The 25,887-nt window shown below is 29.6% G+C and overlaps 1 protein-coding gene across 2 annotated transcripts in view; it reads left to right on the forward strand.

Moving 5' to 3' along the window:
* Positions 1 to 17,808, forward strand: part of LOC142321006 (phospholipase B1, membrane-associated-like) — a 217,256-nt gene extending 199,448 nt beyond the window's left edge. The window contains exons 9-10 of one of the 2 annotated variants that reach the window (XM_075358998.1): positions 15,318 to 15,515; positions 16,689 to 17,808. The gene's annotated coding sequence lies outside the window, so the exon portion shown is untranslated. The remainder of the gene's footprint in view (positions 1 to 15,317; positions 15,516 to 16,688) is intronic. The other variant, XM_075359000.1, reaches the window with a different exon arrangement.
* Positions 17,809 to 25,887: the final 8,079 nt, after the last annotated feature.

A 25,887-nucleotide genomic window follows, 5' to 3' on the forward strand; every position in this document is an offset into this window, starting at 1 on the left:
CACAAAATGTGTTTTTTATATAATTTCAATTAATTAAAAAGTTATCTTCATTTCAGTAATGTATATGATTTATTATTCTCAAAACAACTTTAATTAGCAATCTAATAAAAAAATTTAATTTTATTATATAAAGTACAGCTAAATGAGAATGAAAAGAAACTCCTAACAGCAAATGGTTTTTTAAATTTTTTTATTTTAATGGTGCTAGATTACAATTTTCAGGACTCTAGTCTATAACACAATTCTGTTTACAGTATTTTAATTAAATATAGAAAATTAGTGTTTAATTAACTCTCAAATTTTTTAAAAATCATTTATTTGATGTGGTGAATTTTTTATTTTAATTTATTTCAAGGGAGCAAATAGTTAAATATTTAGATTTATTGTTTAATGAACTGAATAGTAAAGCAGAATATATTATTTACAGAGAAAAGCAATCAGATCTACTAATATTTAATTAATTTTTACATAAAGTTTTTAAAATAATTATCTCATAAAATAAATAAATGCCATGATAAATTTGAGAAAAAGATTTGTAATTTATAATACTTTGATAAATTACAAAAAGTATTCGTAAAAATAATGATAAAAGCCTTTACAGTTGTTCTGAAGTTATACAAAGAGATGAACTCTCCAGTTTATTTAATATTGTTATAATTAGTGTAAGAAAAATTGCAGCAGGAGTAGATTTTAGGAAGACTGAAAAATTTTGACATTTAACTGACAAAGAGATAATAAATAACCTCATTAATTAAACTTATCAATAAGGGATATGCACTGATAAAAATAAAATAATGCATGTCAAAGTAAGGAGAGATAACTTATTACAATGGCTGTTATTACTTTACACTGAAAAATATGAAAATTCCATAGAGTTGAAAGCTTTAAGTAACTAGGTTCTGTAAAATTGCTGAGAGCAATGATTACAAAAGAGAAATAAAGGAACAGATTGCTGCAGCTGTTAGATACAAATATTCTTATCAGAGACTGCTCTCAAGTAAGCTTCTTTCAGTTACAAAAAAATAAAAATATAATTTTCTTTAACAGAATTGTAATGTATAATTGTAAACATTTTTACATTGATCAGAAGATAAATTAATAATCACTAACCTTAGAAAATAGAATTCTACAAAAAAACCTTTAGTGCTGAGAAAGAAAACAGAAAATGAAAAATAAGTAGTTGAAAATAAGAAAGATGTATCCACTGATCCAAGTAATGCTGGTTAAGAGTAGATGATTACAGAGTTTGGATATATATTAAGAAAATTACAAGATAGTGTGGTGAAAACAGTAATGATGGGGAAAAACAGGAATAGACCATTCTAAAATTAAGATGGCTGAATGAAGTTAGAAAGCATTTTAATGAGATTGGAGCAGATGAAGTAATAACACAAGATAAAGAGAAAAGGGGAGGCTTGTTGATAAGGTCAAAAACCCCTAGGGTTTAAGCAACCACAGAAGAGAGTAATAGAGATAATAGGAAAAACATATAGAGGGAGTAATAGATTGTGCTGGAAACAAAAATTTGATATTACATTCACTTCCAAAGAATACAAAAAAAAAATATCTTCATGAAATGGTTGTTCTAAAAGAAAATTAGAGAAATCTCTTTTTATTTTTCCAATCTGAAAGAAATAATAAAACTGATGATTAAGGTAATATGTATGATAACTGATTTAGTTTGCTGTCTTCACATTCAGAGTTTAAATTAAAAAAACAATCAAATAAAAAAAATATACATATATATAAATATATGATACAAAAACCAGAGATTACTTCAAAGAAAATGCAATTTCTATTTTAATTAAAGGGAATAAGTCAAATTTAACAAATAATAAAAAAAAAATATGTAATTGAGAATATCAAATTACAGTGGCAAACAGGGTTAGAAATCCCCAGAATGAAAAATCTAATGTGGACATCACATGACTTTCTTGTATGCCTATTTAAATTACAAATACACATTTTTTACTGCACTGATTTAAACTTATTTCATATGAAAGTGAGATATGATCCTCTGATTCTTTAATAAAGAATTTTTTTATTGTAAAATTTTTTTTACAATCACATTAATTATTGGTTATTAATAAATCAATATATTTAAATTAAAAAAAAAAATTAAAAAAAGGAAATGAAGTTGGATTCGAATCAATGTGCCTTCCTCTTGTAAGATCCAAGTATTTCATTAATTAAAATTTTATTTGACTATAACTGGAACCAGTGAAAATAAGTACCACTTATGATATCGCGTTAAAAAGCTCTCAATGAGGGCTTTTTACTGCAGTTAAGAAAAAGCCCAAAATCCACATTTTTTTGGATTTTTAGCTTTTTTGGACACTTTTGGTCCAGTCGATAGCAATCAGAAGGGGAGATACACAACTAGATGTTACAACAGTCCTAAATGCAAAATTTCTACACTCTATTGTTAATCGTTAGGCAAGATACGTGTGTAGTACAGATGTCACGGCGAAACTAGTCAAAATGGATTCAGGGGTGGTCAAAATGGATATTTCCGTTGAAATCTGAAAACTGAATTTTTTTACGATCACAATACTTCATTTACTTCCTAGAAGGAAGTAAAAATGTGATCATCCCATCAGCTGGAACTTGCTAACTTCTACATCAGATGGTCTTAGATTGATTTCTGATAAGTTTGGCATTTTTTCATGAATCATCTCATCTTCCTTCTTAAAATATATTTAATCTATATTCAAGGTTACAATAACAGTAAAATAAAACTAAATATAAAACGAAGTTTCTCTGACAAAATTCATTTTTATTCTATGGCATTGAAAAATTCATAAATAATGTTCTAAATTTGTAAGAAGGCACTTCAGCATTATGTAATATAATTATGGGATGCACAACATAATTGAATAGATGCAATATAATGTATAACCCCACTAAGTTATGAATTAAGATAATTATTATTAAAGTGTATTTTAAAGATAGTAGATATTATTTAAAGTGCAACATTTAATAAAATTATTCCATAATTTGTTATCTTTGCCTCCTTTAAAAAATAAAAATTAGTTAGATAAAAAATGAATATTAAGCACTTCATATGGTATTATGCTAAACATAAAAACTGATAAGGTTTTTTTGTTATTAATATTATTGTTTTTATCAAAACACAAGTGTTGAGTTTTATTATCAATATTATACTTGCAGTGATATATAATTAAATCTACTACAGCCAATATTCATTTCCGTAAAAATAGCAAATCTTTAATGAATTCATTAACTATAATTAATCTCATCATTTATGAAATAGCTGTTACACCTGTTATAATATTAAATTAAAAAATTTATTGAACGTTCATGTTTCTGGGCATTAGTCCTTCAGATTCAATCAACAGACATCCAGCTGAGAACAGGCTCAAGCTTCCTTAAGGAAAACTTTTTCCATTTATAGATTGTGTTGTGTCTGGCAGTAACCAATTGAAATATACAACTTACCCTGAACCTATAAGAGAATAAACACAAAGGTTTTGTTGCTAAAGTAGCTTCTAATTTTGAATTCAATAAAAGTTATTGCTGTTCTATTCCTTCTTAATAGGACATTTTTTATGAATAATCATACAATTGGCTGAAAATTTTAATCCATAATGATGCTAGAAAGAAAAGTATGGTATTGGTTTTAATAAAGCTAGAATTACTGTTTCATTATATGGATAATAACTTTATGCAGCATAATAGTAAAACGTTACTCATGTGAAGAATAATTTTTATAAGTACATACATACACACATACACATAAGTACAGAAATTACAGATTTTTATAAATAGATAAACATTAGGTGACGATGCTGGAAGGATTGTAGAGGTCTTGACTTTTATTTTAGCCTTCGGGACTGCAACATCACAATATCACAAAGTATTACAGCTATTATTTTAGTTTAAACCACTTCTGAATTGGTATCACAAAATTAAATTACATCTACACTTAATGGATCAGAGCTGTAGTGACACACACACACACAAACAAACACACACACTTGTCCTATTAATGTCATTTTAAATACTAATATGAGACTTTTTCATTGGGTATTTCAATATACTTTTACACTGGGAGGAATTCCTTTGATTTTTTTATTTATTTAATATATTCAAATTTTTCTTTTCACTAAAAAAAAAAAACAATAAAAAAAATTATATATTTTTAAAACTACATAATATAATTTTTTTCAGCCTCCTCAAAGTACAGAGTTAGAGAACTCTCTTACCTTTACTTTTTTATGTTTAAAACATTTTCAGGCCTAAGCCCATCAAGTACGAGTGTTCTCTAATTCTGTACTTTGTGGAGGCTGAAAAAATATTATTATGTTATATATAGTTATTAAATGTACAGAGGAAAAAGAAAGAAAAAAATAGACTACAAAAAATTTAATTTAAATAAATTAATGTATATAAATATTAGCCAGTCAGGTCTCGTTTCGCTTGCGTCACAGTTATGTCTAGCCGTGACACTTGCAGTGCCTGTTACCCTTGTGAGAATAATAATAATAAATAACAATTAACGTCTCAAGGCTTTATAAAAACCTGAAAGAGAAACTAAATTACAAAAGACAGCATAGTGTAACTGGTAACTGAAGTACACAGACCCTTAACGAGGAATACTTCAGAAATTATTTCTGTTGCCATGGTGACAGTTAAATTTAATTTTTAATTATCAATCTTTTTCTCTGTAACGAATATCTTTAATTGACAACTCCATCCCCAAGGAGGCTAGGACCTCGATCTATGGCTTAAAACCTTCCCTGAACATACAAACAAACAGACAGACAGACAAACAAAATTTTGGCTATATATATATATATATATATATATATATATGTGTGTGTGTATATTTTTAGGCATACAAAAAATTTTATTATTGTTAAAGTAAAAAAATTATTTTTATTATTTATAATAGATTTCACATATGATGAGAATATTTGAATGCAGTCCACAGATCTGTAATAAAATTAGCTTAATTTTTTATTCAGTTAAAGATACATTTTTATTTAAAAATGCTTTTAAAAAATGATTTTCCTGACACAAGTTGTACACATTTCCTGTGCAAGTCAAAAAATTTATTTCACAGCATTTATTACATTATATTATTGTACACAATTATTTTAAATGTAATAATTATAAAGATATATTAATAATTATTTTTATATTATTATTACATAATAATAATTTTTTTTTTTTTTTTTTTTGAGGAGAGAGGTGGAAATGCATTTACCATGGAGTGTCAGGCTCCCGCTGATGGAATTATCCAATCACTATCAGCAGACTACCGACTAAAACCACCCCCCTTTCTATCAGGACTCGACCCGGAACCGTTTAACACATTACTTCCGGTCGAGTCCTCCTATACTAGCCTGATTAGGTGCTACCTAATTTTCAGTACTATCTAGGTCAACCTTTTTGACCCTGAGAATGTTGCCGACGAATCGGGCTACACTTTCCCAGCTGCTCAGGTCATGGAGCATCATCGCAACCATGTTGTGGGGACTCAGTGCTTCATGATCCACCTCTAGTGTCCCTCGATCTGCCGCCACCGAGCACATTTGAAAAAGATAATAATAAAAGATAAACATTTGAAAAAAAAAATAATGATAATAATAATAATAATAATAAGTGAATTTTTCTCTACATTTACACTCCCTTCAATAAAGGCTAAAATAAGTAAAAGAACATTTTCAAAAATCTTTTCTGCGTTTTAGGTCCAGATTCTACAATTTAAAAAAAATATAGACATTTCTTGATAGCTCTATATATAAAACATAAACTTTCAAAACATTTTTTGAAAAATATATAAACCAAAGGGAGATATATTAAAAGAATAAAAAAAATATATATAAATTTTAAGAGGCGGGGTTACATTTAGAAAAAAAACTGTTTTGGATTATTATACATGCACTATAGTAACAAATTTTATTTTATAAAATTTTCTCTAAAATGCCTCTGAAGAAAATCGACATTAGTTTTTCTCTACATGCCCCTCCCCTTAAAGAATTTTGAAAAAAAAAATTATTATGAACAATACATAGAAATATTTGAGCCAAATTTGAAGAAGATCGGTGATTTCCATTGCTCAGCCATTATTTCTTCAAGAATTTATGTTAATTTAACTTTGCCTTTTTCGTTTTGTTTAAATTTTTTTTAGCAATAACATTTTCACTGTATCCTAAATAAATTCTAAAGGGATCAGATCACAGTAATATGGTGGCAGCATTATTACACTGTGATCTTACCCTTTGAAAGATTTATTAATGAAATATCACAAGCAAGAACGATTGAGATGATTAGTTCCAAGAAACTCTGCCTTTGTCATATTTGGGTTGCGTAGAATGTAGTTTGTTGAAGAGACATGCTTGTATTTTTTTTTTGGCAGCTACCGTTGGTGATTTAACAATCTTAATTGAATGGCAGGGTTCATTATTTTAATAGATTTTGATAGAGTAACAGGCAAAAGTTTTTCTTGGATCAGCTTAAAAAATTTGTCTAATTCATCTCGTTACATTTCTAACCATACCTCTACATTTGCTATGGATTACTGAATATCTTGTTCAGAGACATTACAAAAATTAGAATGAGAAAAATGATTAAAAAGGCTAGGTTAAAATAAAGATTTGATGTCTTTATAAACTCAGTATTAATAAAATAATAATTTTTATTAAAGTGAAAAAATAAATAAATTGATAGAATTTGACAACAAGAAAAGTTACTAAAATGATAAACGCTTACTATGTATAACAGTAACTTTGAATATGGATGCTGATTGTACAAGTCAGTAGTAATATCCAAGATCTGCATTCTGCCGGAGATAGAATAGGTTAATCTTATCCATTTTTTTCATAAGTAATGTGCAAAACTGTAGTTTTAATATTCATAAATAATACTAAGTTAGTTAATAAGTTAGTTAAGCATGTCTTTTATTCAGAAAATATAAAGACTATAATATCTTAAACATGTACTCAGAGATAAATTTATCTTAGAGATTTTTTTTTAAACTACAAAATTAACTATACAAAAACTAGTGAAAAAATTCCTACAATACAGTCCCCTCCCAGAAAAAAAAAACTGTTTTCTAAATAATTCAATTTTAAATAAAAAATTATATCTATATTTAAATTAATGCTTTGTTTTTTTTGACATTTTTTATCTGGCAATATTTATTTACTTTGTAATCATATTGCCTCATAATAAACTTTAAATTTAAAATTAAAAACTTTTAAATTTAAATAGATGTTACAGTTTAATTAATTCAGTTTTCACCAGACTTAGGTCTATCATTTTGTGATATTGAATCCCTTAATTGAATTCCAGTTGGTAAACTAGTAACATTGAAAATGAATTAGAAGAAAACAAAATATGTTTCTGAATATAACTACAGCCCTACACATTCAGATAAGATTTCTTATGTAGTAGTTAATCATTGATGATTGCTAGTTACCAACTAAAGGGTTATTTATCAAAAGTAGTAAAACAGGGTTAAATTTGTCAGTATAAATCCAAAGCCACGTGTATGTGCCTTCCTATTAAAATAACACGATACTAGAGATAATTAAATATTTAAAGGTATTTTATTAGAATTCATGACAGTTATTAACTATAACATGGTTGCAGCAGCAAAACCAAATAGTCAGTGATTAAATTCTAATACAAAGCAAATCTGCATCATAATGTATTCTATAACTTTGTTACAATATGTTAACTGTGCTATAATTTCAAGTAACTTGATTAGTAAATACTGCAATATTAAGTATTAGACTTTTAGGAGAAGAAGGATGCTGTACCTGAAAAGAGCTTCAACAATTATTTGCTTTAACATATAGAGGAAAAAAAGGATTCTACAGACAATCTCTCTTACAGGATTGCCATCAAATACTCTCTACTAAACAAGCAGAGTGTAGATCAGTTGGCTGTTAGAATTCTCATTGTACCTAATTAATGAGAAAGGACAAGTGATAAAAGTATAAGGAAGCATAGAGGAAAAGTATGATCGGCACTAATTATGATTACAATTGTCTCCGATAAGGTAGATCAAAATATCATTAAGTGGATTGTAATACCAGAAACACATACTGGTACAAAGAGGTGGGATTCCTGGATATAATCAACAATACTGAGTACAAGTAGCGACTTACCTCAAAAATATTTACACCAAGTAAAATTAATAAACATAAAGTAACAAATCTGTATAACGCACCTGCTGTGACATGGACAGAATCAGATCTTTCTCTCTGTGGAGGTAGCGCCAGCCACCTCCACAAAGTATTGGCTGATTTTAACTCATATCACATTTTGTGGAAACTATGAGGAAACTGATGGTAATGGTAATAATGTTGAAAGATGGATGAACTCTAATGACTTACACTTGGTATGTGACGCAAAAAACCAACGGACATTCTGCTCTGCAAGATGGAAAAAGGGTTAAAATCTGGACCTAGCATTTGTTATCAAAAATAGCAATGGGACATTACTACCAGCTAGGCAAGAGTTCCTCTACAGCTTCCCTCACACTCAACATTGACCACCAGTTAAGACTTTCTTAGGTCTAAAAATTCTATTTATCAAATCATACCCAAAACCAAGGTAGAACTTTGCTAAGGCAAATTGGAACAAATTTACTTGGGATCTTGATAAAAGCATACAATGGATACAGCCATCTGTGAAAAATTATAATAGATTCATTAGATCACTATCAGTGCTGCCAAGAAGAATATCCCAAGGGGTTTTAGGAGATTGTACCCTAGACCTTATTGAAACGACTGACTGCTGAGAAGTAGATTAAAAGAAAAGCAACCGTCAATCTAATAATATTGCTACTAGGCTTGTCAATGTGACTAAATTCAGAGGAAATAAGACTTTCAGAAGAAAAATTATGAGCAACTAACTATGAATAAGTCACTTGCTACTCAAAGAACATAATTATCAGCACCCTTTGAGACAGAGAGGGAGACAGCTGTATATGTTTTGACCAATGCATGCATTGGTCAAAACATATACAGCTGGTGCCGATGAAATCTACCCTGAATTTTTGAACAGCTATGGCTGGAACACTAAAGAGGGGCTGAAGGCTTTCTATAACAGCACATTGACCTCTGTGAAATTACCACCCTTGATGAAAAATAGTAAGATAATGGCAACATTGAAAACAGGCAACCTGCAACATATATTGCTAGCTATCGCCGTATATCATTATTGAGAGTATGTAATAAATTGTTAAACTACTGTACAGTAGGATAAGAATAATTGACAATGACTTGCCAGCTGAGCAGGCTGGCTTTAGAAGGTAGAAATTGTGCAGATCAGATATTTGCGCTTACTTCTAGCATTGAAGAAGAACCCCAGAAAAAATTAAAAACTGGAGTGGCATTCATTGACTTATCTTCAGCATATGATACTGTTTGGTGGGCATGGACTACTAAACACACTAATAGGGGTAATCACGTTCAAAACATTTAATAACATCAATGAAATACTGACAAGTAGACAGTTCATGGTAAATCTTGGTGATGATGCTCAGAGTAGGCCAAGAATCTTAAACAATGGCTTGCTTCGGAATCTGTTCCCACACCTTTGTTAGTTTAATTTACACCTAAGTGACCTAAGTTCTGCATTCATGAAGTGCATTCTTCATGAATGCAGATGATATTGATCTCACACACAATGTAAATCATTCAGGGACTATGAGATAATGATTGAGGAACATCTGAAATTGCTTCGTATGTACTTCAATAATTAGAGTCTGAACCCTAATCCAACTAAAACAGAGATAAGCTGCTTCAATTTAACTAATAGAGATGCAGAAAGTGACTGAAGGTCACATTTGTTTACAGAACTGCGACACAATCCAACCCCAAAGTACCTCAGAGTGATGCTTGATAGAACCCTGAGTTTCAATCAAAATATTATGCATACTGGTGGACAATTGAGAACTTCCGGTAATATAATTCATTAGCTGGCTGGAAGCTCCTGGGGAGCGGATGCAAGCATACTTTAAACATCATAGGCCTTGGTCTATTCTATGGCTGAGTACTGTGCACCTGTATGGTTAAATAGCTGTCGTGCTGATAAGGTGGATTTTGTGATCAAAAAAATCATGTGAACAATGACTGGTACAATCTCCTGTACCCCAAATGGATGGCTCCTGTACCAACCAATAAATCTTCACCACATCTCAGGCGCCAGGATAACCTTGTACTTCTTTGGAAAAAGATTACCATTCAGTAACATCAATCAATATGGCTGTCAGTGGATTAACTAATCAGTGGTTGAAAACTCAAAGACCTGCATGGGAACTGGCCCAAAAGCTTATACAGGAGGATTTTAGTGTCAAACAACAATGTAAGGCATTCAAGATGTTCGGATGAGGCCTACAGTGAAGGCAATAAGCTGAGTTATTAAATCACTAATGTAAATGGCTACCGAGGCATTTACATCGGTGGCATCTCAACGAGGCCAGGATTATTACAATGAGATGTAAAAAGTCAGAGAGCGATAGACGACTCCCGTTAAAGCCCAACAGGGCAAGGAACAGGGGGGGGGGTGCAATCCGAAACGTCACTACGGGTGTCTTCCCCTACGGGTTTGGGATGTCAAACAACAATGCTCCTGTTAAAGCCCATCAGGGCTAAGAACGATGGGGTGGTGTGGCTACCGGAAGCGTCACAAGGTGGGTGTCTTGCCCTACAGGTTTGGGATGTTAAACAACAATGGCAGATCTCGTCATGGAATGAAAACTAAGGCTGGCAATTGATAAAGGTGGTCCATGTGCAATTGCCAGGCTTAAGTCTACCAAGGAAGTTATGCAGCCTTAATCGCATAAGAATTAGATGTGGTAGATGTAATTACTTTATGAACATATGGGGTATGTCACTAACAGCTGATTGTGAGTGCTGTGAGCCACAGCAAACTGTTGAACATCTAATTAAGTACTGTCCACAACGAGCATGCAAGGGATATCAAAGAATGTTTATTGTACTACCTCACCTGGTGAGTGGCTGTTGAATGGCTGAAAAACTAGTTGTCAATTTGTAGCTATATTGAAGCCTGTAAAATTATACCTGTATAAATATGCTTATTTATTCTTTTCTTCTAGAATTGTGTGAAAGTTTAGTTTTGATATTTTGGACACAGCACATCCATGGGTTATAATAAATAAATAATTAAGTGGATCAAGTAATCAATTAACATTAGTCTCATTTTTTGAACATCTTATTCCTTGAATTTTGACTGATTAAAATAAGGAAAAGAGATTGAGTTCTTTGGTGGTTCGGTTTCAATTAACCAAACATCTCAGGAATAGTCGACCTGAGACTGTACAAGACTACACTTCATTTACATTCATACATATCATCCTCATTCATCCTCTGAAGTAATAGCTTACAGTGGTTTCAGAGGCTTTACAGAAAAAGAGAGAGTTATTGTAAACACTGTTTCCAGTTATCATTCAGAGCTTCCCACTGATCCTGTAAATACTGTTTCCAAGATCACTGGATAACTCTGAATGATACCTGTTGAGGAGGTGCTTTCTCTAGATCCCATATATTTTTAATATCTTTTTGAAAATAAGGTATCTGAAGGGAAATAAATAAAAAATAATATTATTATAAACCAAGTTTAAATAACAATGTTGTATAAACAATATTATATAATAATATTGTGTTACTAAATAGTACCCTGGAAAAGATTTAATGCTGAAAAATAGTTGAAGAAAGCTTGGTTCAAATCCAAATCTTCAGGTTAAAGATGGAGTAAAGCATAAAGAATGAATAATCATGACTACCCACTAATATTCAGACTGGAAACAGAAATAATATCTGTAGCAGATCATTTCAGGACCATATGTTATTGGTTTAGTGATAGCAACTTCCCATCCAACATGCCACTGTTTAAAAATATAACTCTGAAACACAGAAGTTTATAAAAAAAAAAAAAAATTATATATATATATATATATATATATATATATATATTACTCCCACTTGAAAATGAGATACCGCACTAAATAATTTCATAAAAATTTGAAAATGCATTTCACTGTAACTATGAAACATGACAGAAACAAGAAGATATGGTTGACTAAGTGGTTGACTTAAAACAGAAACTTGCTTTGTTTGCTTGGTAAGAATCCTAAATTAAGAGCCAAAAATAAAGGATGTCCATGAAGATCCAAATAAGAGATCTTCATTTTAGTGTATGGATTCTTCATATAATTTGGCAATAATTTTAATATACCAGTTTGATAAATGCTCCTTAATGGTGGTACACCTTCTCCTTGATGGTGTACTTTATGTTATGCTTGAGATTAATGCTAAAGCACACAGTATTGACAGTATTTTAGGTGATGATATGGGTTAAAGTATCAAAATGTATTTATTTTTAGTTGCTGTTTATTTTTGGAATGTACCATTATTCATGCTCATGCCTCAATCTCTATGTACATATACATAGAGTCTATATGTACATATACTTAGTCATTATTGGCTATTTATCTTTAAATTTTTATTTTATTTTTTTATTTGTTGTTATTAACATAACAATTTTTTTATATTTCTATTAAGAGATGCAAACAGTACTCAACATAGAAATTATTCTTTTAAAATCGATTATTTCTCCTGTCATAGATTATACCTCTGCAGTTGGGGTTCAGGTAAAACATCTTAATATTGATTCCTTTTGAGTAAAAATGATTACTTACAAAGTTACATCTGAGACTTAAGCCTACTTCTATTTAAGATGAAAAATTAGAAGAGATTATCATAATGGTTTTTTTATATTTATCTCTAATTCAGTGTTTCTTATTTATGATTTTCAGATGATAATAATTTCCCTGGATGTTTGGCCATAAAAATTATAAATATTAATATTATACTTGAATATGAAAGTTCCAGGTTCAAATTTGGGTCAGGCATAGTTTTGGTTCAGATTTTACAAAAATTTATTATCATACATCACAGTAACTGTAACTGGGTATCAGCCTGTTGTTGCTGAATAAATAGATTAATAAATAACCAGACTAAAATTTTCTTAAGAAAACTAGTTAATTTGTAGTGAGAATGCCGCTTCCCTCCAAACTAGAAATTATTTTCTTTTTCTTTTTATTGTGCCACTTCAGTAAATGATTTATTAAGAATAAAATTTAATCCCCATTATTTTCATGGTTTAAACATTTTAATACTTTATTTAAAATTTTATCAATATTTCTAAATTATTTTTTCAAATTATGTTGTTTACAACAGAAATAATGATATACATTTAATGTGAAGTAAGACTTTGTAATGTCTGTTTTCATCATTAATTTAGTAAAGTTAATATGTAGAAACACAAGATAAGGTACAATTTTCTTAACATCAGTAACACAAAACTTGCAAAAATTGGATTACTGTGGTTTTACTTTTTATTTTGCTTAAATTTTATACAGAAAAAATTAACTAAGACAGATCCTTTTTTTGGGGAGGCAATACATAACTTGGGCTACAGTTATTTTTCCCTTAGTGTTATTTATTACTTCTAATCTTTTATTAGCCATTTTATGTAAAATAATGACCCCCCCCCCACTTTAGTTGATAGCTCATGTAACGTAGGAGAAGAAGATATCATTGTTCCATAGTTGAGAATTAAAAATTGAATACTTAAAATTAATAATAAATAATGGATGGGTTATGAATAACTTAAACAAAAGTTACAAACAGGAAGTTAAATAACTTAAATAATAGGAAGTTACAAATAACTTAAACATTAAAATTTACTTCTTGCATTATGTTGTTACATTGAAAGCACTGAAACTTGATTAAGGGAAGTAATTTTCAATGCAGACTCATTGTATTTGCACACAACTAAAGTTTCACATAAATATAGAAATTGTAGCAATAATAAGCAAAAAATACTTAACTATTTGAGACTTAACTACTTAACTAAATACTTAACTAAATACCTAACTACTTAACTAGTTGAGACACTGGCTCAACTCCAGATAACTATATTGATATTTGATTGAATACATATCAACTCCAGTTGATATTTGATTAATAAATGTATAACTATTATCAAATATATCAACTAAATGTAATTTATATACTATTATTATAAAGTAATACACCTTTATTGGCTATAGCTTTTTATTACACCAACATAACCGAAATAAAACCAACAATAACTGAAAATATTTTCTAATCTATGTTGTTTTACAAAACTGATCTAGTGGGATTCAGTTATATTATGGAATTATTAAATGAAATAAACTTACTAGGATTCAAACTTCTACTACTTACAACTTATGAACTTCTACTACGATTCAAACTGAAAACCAACTAATAAAATAGGGTGAGTAATTGAAATCATATCCCACCATCTCTCCACCCCCGCCACCAAAATATTTGACTTCATAAAATTCTAAAATAGCATAAATTCAATCTGTTTGAATGATATATTTACTAGTTGTTCTATTCATTAATGACAAACTTAGCCTGTTTTTATTACCTGTACCATTTTGCGGTGTACTTCACCCATCTTATCATATTAAAAATTCCTTGCGTGGTTTTCCATTATTTTCTTGTTTCAATTACATTTTGCAATATTATCATTTTTAAATTATGATTAAACTATAAATGATAGATTATATTTTTATTTTAATTACATCTATCCATAATAATAATTTTGTTTTTCATTCATTACACTATCTTGTGTTATTATTATTTTCATAATAATTTTACAGTTTTTCTACTGATTATCATGAGTTATTTTTTTTAAAAAGATTATCAAGATATTAGTTATTCATTGAATTTTGCAATATCCAATGCAATCTTACTCTTGAACAACTTATGAATCAAAATGGATATCTGCTAATTCATAAAATTTCTTAAGTTTGATTATGTTAAAATGTCTGCCTAAATTTTATAACTTGACCTTAACAGTTAGACCTAAAATTAACTTGACTTTGTAAACTAGTACAGGTTATGTAAAAGAAATAGCAGGTATTAAATAAGCAAAAAACAGTGTGTAAGATACAATTACTTTTAAAATGAAACTTGAGCAGTATTTAAAACTAGTCAGTTAAATAAAACCATGGAAAATTTCCTCTTAGTAAAATTATGAAAACTGGTTAGCCAGTTGTTTATATTAATTGATTTTGCTTTATGAATGAAAAAAAAAGATAAAAACTTGTACCAGTTCTTATTATTTCACTTTATTATTATTATTTGGCTAATTTAAGTATACATTTTAACCTGATAAAGAAATATTTATTAGCAATATTCATCTGAATAGACAAATTTGTTTTATTTGTTAAAATATCATTGTTTTGAATTATTTTACAGGAATTTTTTTATGGACTGGCAAACCCTGATGACCCTGCCATTTATCTACTGCTACACTAATAAATATTAATCTCAAAACTTCAAGAACAAATTCTTTTAACGTAATGTTTTTAATCTTCATAAAGAAATCTTCTTAAATATAATTCAAGATCAGTAATATATAAATATGTTTTGAATTCTCAATTTATTTTCCTTGAGGTAAATACATATATCAGAAATTAAATAAATATGTATATTTTAGATTAGTAATAAAATTCTATGAATTAGACAATGCATTTAAGTCAAAAGAAATAAATTTACCATGATACATTTTTAATGGAATCAAAATTTTAACATATGATTTTAATAAATAATTGTTAAAAAAAAAACAAAAAAAAAACTTTAAACAACTGTTAGTGATAACTGACAAATTAAAAAACAGCTTACATGTGTCCCCTGATATGAACAAAACTGAAATTTGATACATTATTAATTATGAAATTCAGCAAACATCATACATTATGTAATCTATTCGTACAATCTTTATACTTATAATTTTTGTTGAATTTTACATACAATATGAAAAAAAAGATTCTTTATTAAAATTGGCACACAATTATACAACGCATTTGGAATGGGTTGTTGTGCCACTTTATGGATTAAAAAGGAGCTGCGTAATACATTTGCCAAAAAGATCATGGTAAAACCATTGATCAAATTGTTGTAATATTGAAACAGTACAAAATTAACGTAAAAATTAATTATCATAAAAAAAAATAGAAATGCTTAAATTTCATATCAATATGTAAAAATTCAAGAAAATATGAAGATAAACAAATAACTAAAAAAAAATAAATAAATAAAAATTTTGAAATAATAATGAAAATCATTTTACTACATATTTGTATACATCAAACAAAATATACACTTCAAAAAAGTATTAAATTTCAAAGAATTCTCAAATTACCTCCTTCAATAGTGTACTAAATTTATTTCTGGATATTGAAATTTATTTTTCAACAAACTGGAAACATGCACTAAGAAGCCAATTATTAAATTTGTTTTCTAAGTTTAAATAAAAACTTTACTTAGAGTATAAATAGGAACAAATATGGTTTGCTGATATGATATAACTTTTTTCAGAACTTTTTAGTTCTCCATTCTGAAAAATTTTTAAAGGTTTACTTATTGTTTACAAAATAGCTTTTGGAAAGATCAAAATAATATTAATAAAAATTTCATTTATTTATTTTTTATTTATGTTAAATACAATCTCTTAATACTTAAATTAAGAGTTAATTATAATTTTAAAGTATCTGTTTAAAAAAAGAATTTCTGAATGTGAAATGAATATTGTTTTCAAGTCCTTGTATTTTATATTGTTCTTTTCAGTGATACATAATATTTAAATTATATTCTGGTATGGACAATCTGAAAGAGGATTATAGAATTGTGATGGCAACTCCTTTTTATTTAATGATTTGTTAACAAGGAAAGAGGGAGAAAATATATATTTATAAATATAAAATTTTAATCTCCTTAAAATATTCTTTACTAATAAAACGCAGTAATAATTCATTTTCTTCTGCCATCACTGGAATTTAAATACCGGTATTGTTTTTTTTTTCAATTCACTATATTTACATAAAATTTTCTTAATATAGATTTTTAATCTAATTTGTTTATTTTGAATTGTTATTATATGTCAAGGTCCACTGAGTGGATAATATTATTATAAATGATTATGTTCTTGCAAGAAAGGGCAGAAACTGAAGGAATAAAAGGATAGGGTGGATATTGGGATTACAGAAGATTTAAAGAAACAGAAATAAAGACTAAAGAACATATAAAGCAGATTTTGGGTAAAAGTTGTGTTTGAAAGTGTATATTAATGAAGAGTAGAAGCCTATAGAAGATTTCAGCTGTTGTCAATAGACCAAAAGACTGGTAATAAGTGAAGTACAAAATAAAATCAAACAGAAAAGTAATGGGATGCATAACTAAATTGAAATTGTTAATTAAACATTATATATTCATACAAATATTAGTTTAGTTTAATGTAAAATATAAAATATTCATAGCGACTTTTTAAAAAAATATATTTACAACTAAAAAATTCTCTATATAAGTGTGTAATCTTTTTTTTAAAAAGAGTAACTAGATATAAAAGACTAACTTTTATACTTAAAAGATACTGCTAATGTACACTGTTATTTGTATGAAACTACAACAAAAACACAAAGGTGTAAGCTGTTTAAGCTGTTAGCTACTGTGGTTACTATTATACAAGCAAAAAATATTTATTCATAATGTTTTAAAATATTTAACAAATAATAATTCATTATGATCTGATGTCATCTATTGTTGGCAAATTTTTTCATTGGTTTATTGAGTAGCCGATTCAAATAAGTGTATTTTACTTTAGATCTTTATAAAATATGAATAGGGAAAAAATCAAAATATAATAAAACAAAAATTTTACATATAAAATATTACAAGTTATTACTCGTAAAATGTGTACCTAATTGTTAAAATTTTAATTATGTTATTAATTATGTTTAATTGTATATATTGTAAATTTTTCGATTAATATATAAATAAAATTGATTTTGTTTATATTAATTCTTATTATTTTCCATTTTTTAAAAAATATTTTAAAATTCCAAGTATCTCAAAAATAATGCTTACATCCAAAAGAGAGAAATACAAATCAATCAGGAAGGTTGCAGGGAAATCGATTCAACACTTAAACGTAAAGGATGCAAAAAATAACAAATATTGTTTTTCCCATTCAATGTACCCAATTCAATGTATACCCATTCAATGTACCCATCAATGTTTTCTACCCATTCAATGTATTCAATTTTACATCTTCTGATAATACACATAGTTTTTTAACATAATAGTTAGTAAATATATTAATAATTAAATGCGATCAAGACAAAGTAATATATTAAGCCATTTATTAAATTATTTAATACTATTTACTGTAAATATGAGTAATGAATATTAAATTTAAATCTGTAACATTGATAAATTGCTTTCTAAATTGATACCCTGAGAACTAAGAAGTTACTCTAAGAATAATACTGATTGAACAATTGAGAATTAGGGTGCATAATTTGATGAGTATAACAATATAGATCAATATAACAATATATCTTCAAAAGTCAAGAAGCTAATATGAACATTAGTAAGGTGGTTTAAGAATTAATAAAATAAAACAAATTAAGAAAATGGATATTAATATAGAAATAATCTAAATGAAACTTGTGCAAAATGTATTGACATAAGTGATAGTAGAAGATCAAGAGTAGTACGACTGGAAATATACTGGTTAAAGGCATTGAAAATAATGTCAGAAGTAATGTACATCTGAGAATTAAGTTTTAAAAGGCAAATTATTCTTGGTAGGGAATGTGAAAATGTCATATAAAATAATAAATAAATATGGCTAAGAGTATTGAAGCCCTTACAGGTAGCCCTTAAATTTGTGGGAGATTAGAATTGTTTCATTGGAACTGGAATAGACTGGACTCGCCTGAACTGTTATTGACTCACGTGAACCAAATTCTCCTTACTTTAACTGAATCTACCTGATTTGAACTAGACTGACTCGTTTCGACAGACTGGATTGAACGAGACAAGAGTGGACTGGATTCGCTAAACTGAAATGAGTTGGACAGGACTGGATAAGATTGGGATGAACTTTATTAGAATTGACTTAACCTAACCCAACACTTTTTTTTTGTTAAAGAGGTGGAGAATCCATTTACGGACTCCTAAGCAGTGTCGGACTCGCTAACAGGTGCCGCAATATGTTATTAATATGCGTATGTAAACCTGCGCACTACCAACTAAACCGACACCCCTGGCTACAGCCCTTCCTGGAACCGCTAACGAAGCATTCCTTCCTGTAAGGGGGATTGAATTGGACTTGAATACAGAACTGGGTTTGTCTTTACTGGACTAAATTGAATTGAACTGGACTGTACTGTACAGGACTGAAATTACTGGGTTGTTTTTGCTTTGACTGGAGTCACCTTAACTGAACACGTCTGAACTGAGATGGAATGGAATAGACTGGGCTGGAATCGAGTTGACTGAAATGAGTGGAATATAATGGACTGAACTGCGCATGTAGTGGACTGGACTGGACTGGGGTGAACAGGACTGGACTGGACTGAACTGGGGTGGACTGGATTGGACTGGCGTGGACTGGACTGTGGTGGACTGGACTGGAGTGGACACCCTAAACGTTGACCTAACCTAACCCAACCTCGTCAGAATGAAATTGGACTTGAGTATAGAACTGGGTTTGTCTTTTTTGGGATAAATGGGATTGGATTGTAATAGACTGTGCAGTACTTGCCTTATCTGAGCTGAAATGGAATGGTTTGGGCTGGAAGGTTTTTTCTTCTTTTTTTCTGATGAAAATTGATGAACAAATAGCATTTATTCTGTTTACATGAGAACGTCTAAATAAAAAAATTAAAATTTATTAATAAAATTAAAAAAATTTATTAATCACCAAATTAAAGTTTCGTAAACTAAAAATTAACTAAAACATATTAAAAATATGGAAAAAAAAGTTTTCCGCTTCGACGTTAGGAAGAGTTTTAGGTTTAATGACCTTTATACAATTTGAAGTGATTGGGACTTGAGATGTTTTTCCGTTTTTACAACGTTCCATTTCGGTAAAAAAAAACGATTTTTAAAGGTTTTTCTAAATTTATGAAATAGTATATATATATATATATATATATATATATATATATATATACTATCTCCCCGTCGCAGCTTCGCTCGTGCTGTATGGTTACTTGCGTTTCTCGTAGCGGTCAATCATTTTATTTTATGTTTATTAGTCAAGTAACCGGAGACAGGTGCATCCACTTACACATCATACAGTAACGGTAACAATGGCTGTGATGGTTGAGCCACAACGCCGTATACCTTCGCATCCCTTAAAAAAATTGGAATTAATAAAACCCGAAAATAGTTTTTAAATATTTATCTGAAGAGTATATACAATTTCAAATCTATTGAATATCTCGTTTATTAGAGTCGGGATGGTAAAATTTACAATCATTGTTCAAAATGTTTTTACGTTTCTTTATCCCCTTTCAAGGTCGAATTTCGAAAATCTTTAACTGGTTTATTGACATGAAAATTACACTCACCAAAAATCAGGCTGATTTCTTCATTTGTTACAGACAAATTAAAAAAAAATAACAGGGTTTAATCAAAAAATTCAAAAATCAATTTTAAGTTTCATTCCGAGGTCTTGAACCTCGGAATGAAACTGAAAAAACTAGAAATTGATTTTTAGACGTTTCAATCAGTTCAAACCCAACTCACACAGTGGTAGACACTCCCAGTTTACAATTCAAAAAGTTTTTGTTTCAACCAGAAAACCTCCACTACTACATTTATATAAATTTTTTTTCGAAATAAAATATATCCAAAAACCTTCTCAGTTACGCTAATAAACTGTTAGGTAAAAATTTAGTAGCGATAGATCGGGTTGTTTATTTGTTTATCCCTAACAAAAAAAAACCCTCTTACTCTTTAAATATATATACCGAGTGATATTTAAGTATGGAAACTTAAATTTTAAGGATATTTGGAAGGGGAAAGAAATGGGGTACTTAAAAAAATCTGCACTATTATGGGTTTCTAATTTTTGTCCGCCATCTTGGATCCGGCATATTGAATAAAACTTAATTTTTTTTTAAATAGGAAGTTGGACGTATGACACATCATTTCGATTTAAAATTTTACAAGTAAAACAATGGTCAAACCCGTTTTTTATGTTAATACCTTTCCTTATTCAAAGTTGCAATGACGTAAAAATCTTGTAGACAATAAAACGAGGTAAAACGCGCTGCATGAACAATTTTGTTTCATTTTTCATTCATAATACATACAATAACGAACTTTGAACAGTGCTATAATATTGATGATAATAATAAGCAATTACTAATAACTGACAAAAGTAACTACAACAAAATGACTAATGTTCATTCACTGTATAAAAAAGATTGAGATTTAGCATTTCATACTACAAAACCGAAATTACTTTCTTGCCAACCCGTATATTTTAAATAATAAATAATATAGTAGATAATAAAAAATGGTAAACTATAAAATAACGTTTAATTCATATAACACATTTTAAACAGTGCTTAGTAGTACTTGGAAGAAACAAATTAGATACGCCTTACAATTTAGAATGTTATAATGCCAATATATCCGCACTAATTTAACCACTAAAGGTACTTTATACTGTTGACATTTTTTTGTAATCCATGAATTTATTTATTCATTATTCATGTGCTCTTAAATACCACGTGTTTTCTATTAAAAACCTCATGATTAAATTATTTCTTAAAATACGATAATACTGAATAAAATTACTGATTTTAATGTAATGAGATGTCATTAAAAATTTATCTTAATTATTTATATCTTTCAGCAACCAAATAATAATGAATTTAATGTTACATTGAACTTAATAATGTAAAAGTACATAATTTAGTAATAAGACAACTAACGACATAATTAAAACAAGTAAAAATAACGTGTAACATTCAATTAATTCTTATCTATACAATAAAATACATATAGCCTAATCAATTAAACTGATTTGTTTTTTAACTTTTTTTTGGTAACGTTGTATAATAATCATATGTTTTTTTTAAATTTCACAGCTATTTTTATATAAATATGAAAAAAGTTTTGTAAACAAATTTAAAATAAGTTAAAAACTGATGTGATATAAGGAAATGATTTCATTTACTAATAGGCTGATGATAATACATTAACATTCCTCTCCTATCGGACATTGCTATAAAGCGTTCAATTTTGATAATTTGTCAATTGCTTTTTTTGTCGCGAAAAAACTTGCCAACTTTAAAATGTAGTTTAATAACCGAGATAAAGAGCTTATCTTAATGTGATTTCATTTGTAACAGATTAATTATAGAATAAATCTCTTAAATTTATCATTTATTTTTAATTAGAAACATAAATTACAATTTAATTAATATTATTAAAGTAACGTGATTTTGCAAAAAAAAAAAAATAGTTCGATTATAAATAGACAAAAATTTTTTTAAAGTTTTACATAAAACTATCTTATGGTAATGTATTTAGTCACCCGAACTGTGATTATTTATTTCCATCATCAATTATCAAAATTAATTTTGATCCGTTTAAAAATAAAATTAATTTTATTGTCAGGATAAATATTTACGTTTAGAAAATTTCCTAATTCGTTTACTGAAGGATATATTCAGCAATCCGTGTAAATCTATAAATTGCAGGAGCTCAACGAAAATTCGTTCTAAATGTTACCAACACCACTAATTATCTTCTATACATATAACAAAATGATAACAAGGGTGTCCCTGTGAACGCATCACGTAAAAACTACTAGACAGATTTTAATGAACACTTTGCAGATTTATACCTTAGAGACTTAATCATTTTCTTCAATTAGAATTGATATTTCTAATGGAATTAAGGGGGGTATGCGTTAAAAAATACTGAAAAAAAGTTTTCATCAAAATTTTTTTTTGCTCTTCTTTTTTTCTGAAATTTCCTGAAAAAGGAATATATATATATATATATTGTGTATATATATATATATATATATAATATATACGAGGTTCTACCCAAAAGTTCGGGAGTTTGAATTTCGCGCGCGAACCATTGCTGTTACGACCTGCTGCCGCTAGATGTGGCTAACAGTACTCTTTGTGAATCAGTGTTCCGACAGCTGTGACGGTGAGAGGCTGCATTGTTGATTTTCGCGCGGTTGTGTTTTACTGCTTCGGCGAAGTTCTAAATGGCAGATTTTAAAGACCAAATAACCTGCATCAAATTTTACTTCATGGTTAAAAAAACTGGTGCAGAAACCCATTGCATGCTTGTGGAAGCATTTGATGACAATGCTACGAGTAAAAGTAAAACTTTTTTGTGGTACAAACGATTCAAAGATGGACAAAAGACAGTCGATGACGATGAGCGTTCAGGTAGACCATCAACAAGCGCAACACCGGAAAACATCGCGAAAGTGCGAGAGGCTATTGTTGCAGATAGTAGACAAACAATCCATGATGTTTGTGAAATCGTACAAATGTCATGTGGGTCCGTGCAACCCATCTTGTCGGACAATTTGAACATGAGACGCATTGCTGCAAAATTCGTACCGAGACTGTTGAACAGCGACCAGAAACAAAATTGCGTAGCTGTCTGTAGTGAATTGAAAAATTCAGCAAGAGATGACCCTAACTTCATCTCCAACATCATAACCGGTGATGAGACATGAGTGTACGGGTATGACCCTGAAACTAAGCAGCAGTAGTCGCAGTAGAAGTCGCCAAGTTCACCGCGGCCAAAAAAAGCACGCCAAGTTCGCAGCAACGTGAAGTCCATGATGATTGCTTTTTTCGACGTCAAAGGCATTATCCATAAGGAATTTGTTCCTCTTGGTCAAATTGTTAATGGGAGTTCTATTATGAAGTTTTGAAGCGGTCACGTAAAAGCATTAGGCGCAAACGTTCAGATCTGTGGGGGTATCAACAGCTGGGTTCTGCACCATGACAACGCGCCCGCGCACACATAGCTAGCCGCTTGGAATTTCTTGACTTCCAAAAAGACGGCAGTGATTCCCCACCCACCTTATTCGCCTGACCTTGCCCCGTGCACCTTTTTTCTCTTTCCGAAAATAACATTTCAATTGAAAGGCCGTCGTTTTAACACAATTGAGGAGAATCAGGAAGAAACGCAAAGTGCTTCGAATACTTACACCTGTAGACTTCCAGGGATGCATTGAATGATGGGAAAAACGCTGGGATCACTGTATCAGTGCCCAAGGGGATTAATTTGAAGGAGACAGTGGAAATTATAAGTTATGGTAAGCTATTTTATTTTTATGGTAAAATTCCCCGAACTTTTGGGTAGCACCTCGTATATATATATATATATATATATATATGTTTTTTTTTTCTAAGTTACCTCTAAGTAAATGGGAAATTTTATGATAAACCTACACATCATAAGTGCCGACTGCAGAGGAATCTTGGTGCTTTTATAATAGAGCGCAAGCACAAAGTAAAACTCCTGGAAAACATAAAGATAATATAAAAACACCCATCAGTTTTTTTTTTTTTGCAGCATATCACTCCTATATATGAAAGTGTAACAAGCAGCCAACTGGTTTCAAGATGCACTGGAGAGCTAACCCAAAACGCTAATGAAAGTTTGAATATATGGCGAAGATATAACAAAAACTGAATTGTTTCTCGAAAAATCGTTGAGAACGGCTATAGTAGAAGATATTGGTGAGTAAAATTTTGGAAACAAATCGATTTTATCAACGGTGGGTAGAGCTGGGGTTTTCTCAGGGCGATCATCCAGTATTGTTGAACGAAAAATGGATAGAAGAAAACAGATAATCACTAAAATACAATCAAACACATACCAAGAAAGAAACAGAAGGTTATGTAGCGTTTTGGCCTTTCATTCGGAGGTGGCCGGGTTCGAATCCTGGTCAGGCATGGCATTTTTCACACACACACGCTACAAATCATTCATCTCATCCTCTGAAGCAATACCTAACGGTGGTCCCAGAGGTTAAACAAGAAAAAAAAAGAAGCGAGTGCGTTTTAGTGTTTAATTAGCTGCCAGGCCCTTCTGGTGGGTTGCTCTGGCGATTGGCATTTCAAAATGGAATTATTAGGTATCCAAAATTGATTACCTCTTGTGTAAAAATATTTTTTTTTTTGAATGATGAAAATTGATATAACGAAAGTTAAATTAGAGATTTAATTCTAGAAATTGATACTAACGAATCAGGATTTTCCGCTAGTGATCGGTACACTCCGGTGCCTACCTTTTGGTTATAGTTCATTATTTTATGAAGAAAAACAATCACATAAATAAAAAAATATATTATTAATATATATTTCGTACATATATAGAGATATTTATGCGATATGTCGACATATAATATAGCAAGTATACACCTGACCACCACGAGACATGCACTAACGAATCTGGATTTTCCACTAGTGATCGTACATTCCGGTGCTAAGCTAAGGAACACACACACACACACATACATACATACATACAAATGCTCTTTAGTAGGGTAAAATTACTGTTTATTTAGCTAATTCTATTTTGTTGTTTTCCACAAATTTATTTTTTCCAGGTTTTCATCTGCTAGATCAATCATATCTGTGGTTCTATACTTTTTTCCTTCTCTTTTTCTGTTTAGTCTCCGGAACCACCGTAAGGTATTACTTCAGAGGATGAATGAGGATGATAAGTATGAACGTAAATGAAGCGTAATCTTGTGCAATCTCGGGTTGACCATTCCTGAGATGTATGGTTAATTGAAAGCCGAACATCAAAGAACACCGGTATCCACGATCTAGTTGTGTTTCTATATTGGGTAGAAAATAATTTTTTTTTCATAAACATAAACATAAGTGTTCAGAATTTCTTGATCTGTGATATAATAATAGAACGATAAATAGCGTTTTTGGTATACAGTATTTTTAAAAAAAATAGTACATCA

The sequence above is a fragment of the Lycorma delicatula genome, chromosome 3 (assembly GCF_047948215.1).
Source record: "Lycorma delicatula isolate Av1 chromosome 3, ASM4794821v1, whole genome shotgun sequence".
Classification (NCBI taxonomy): Eukaryota; Metazoa; Arthropoda; class Insecta; order Hemiptera; family Fulgoridae; genus Lycorma; species Lycorma delicatula.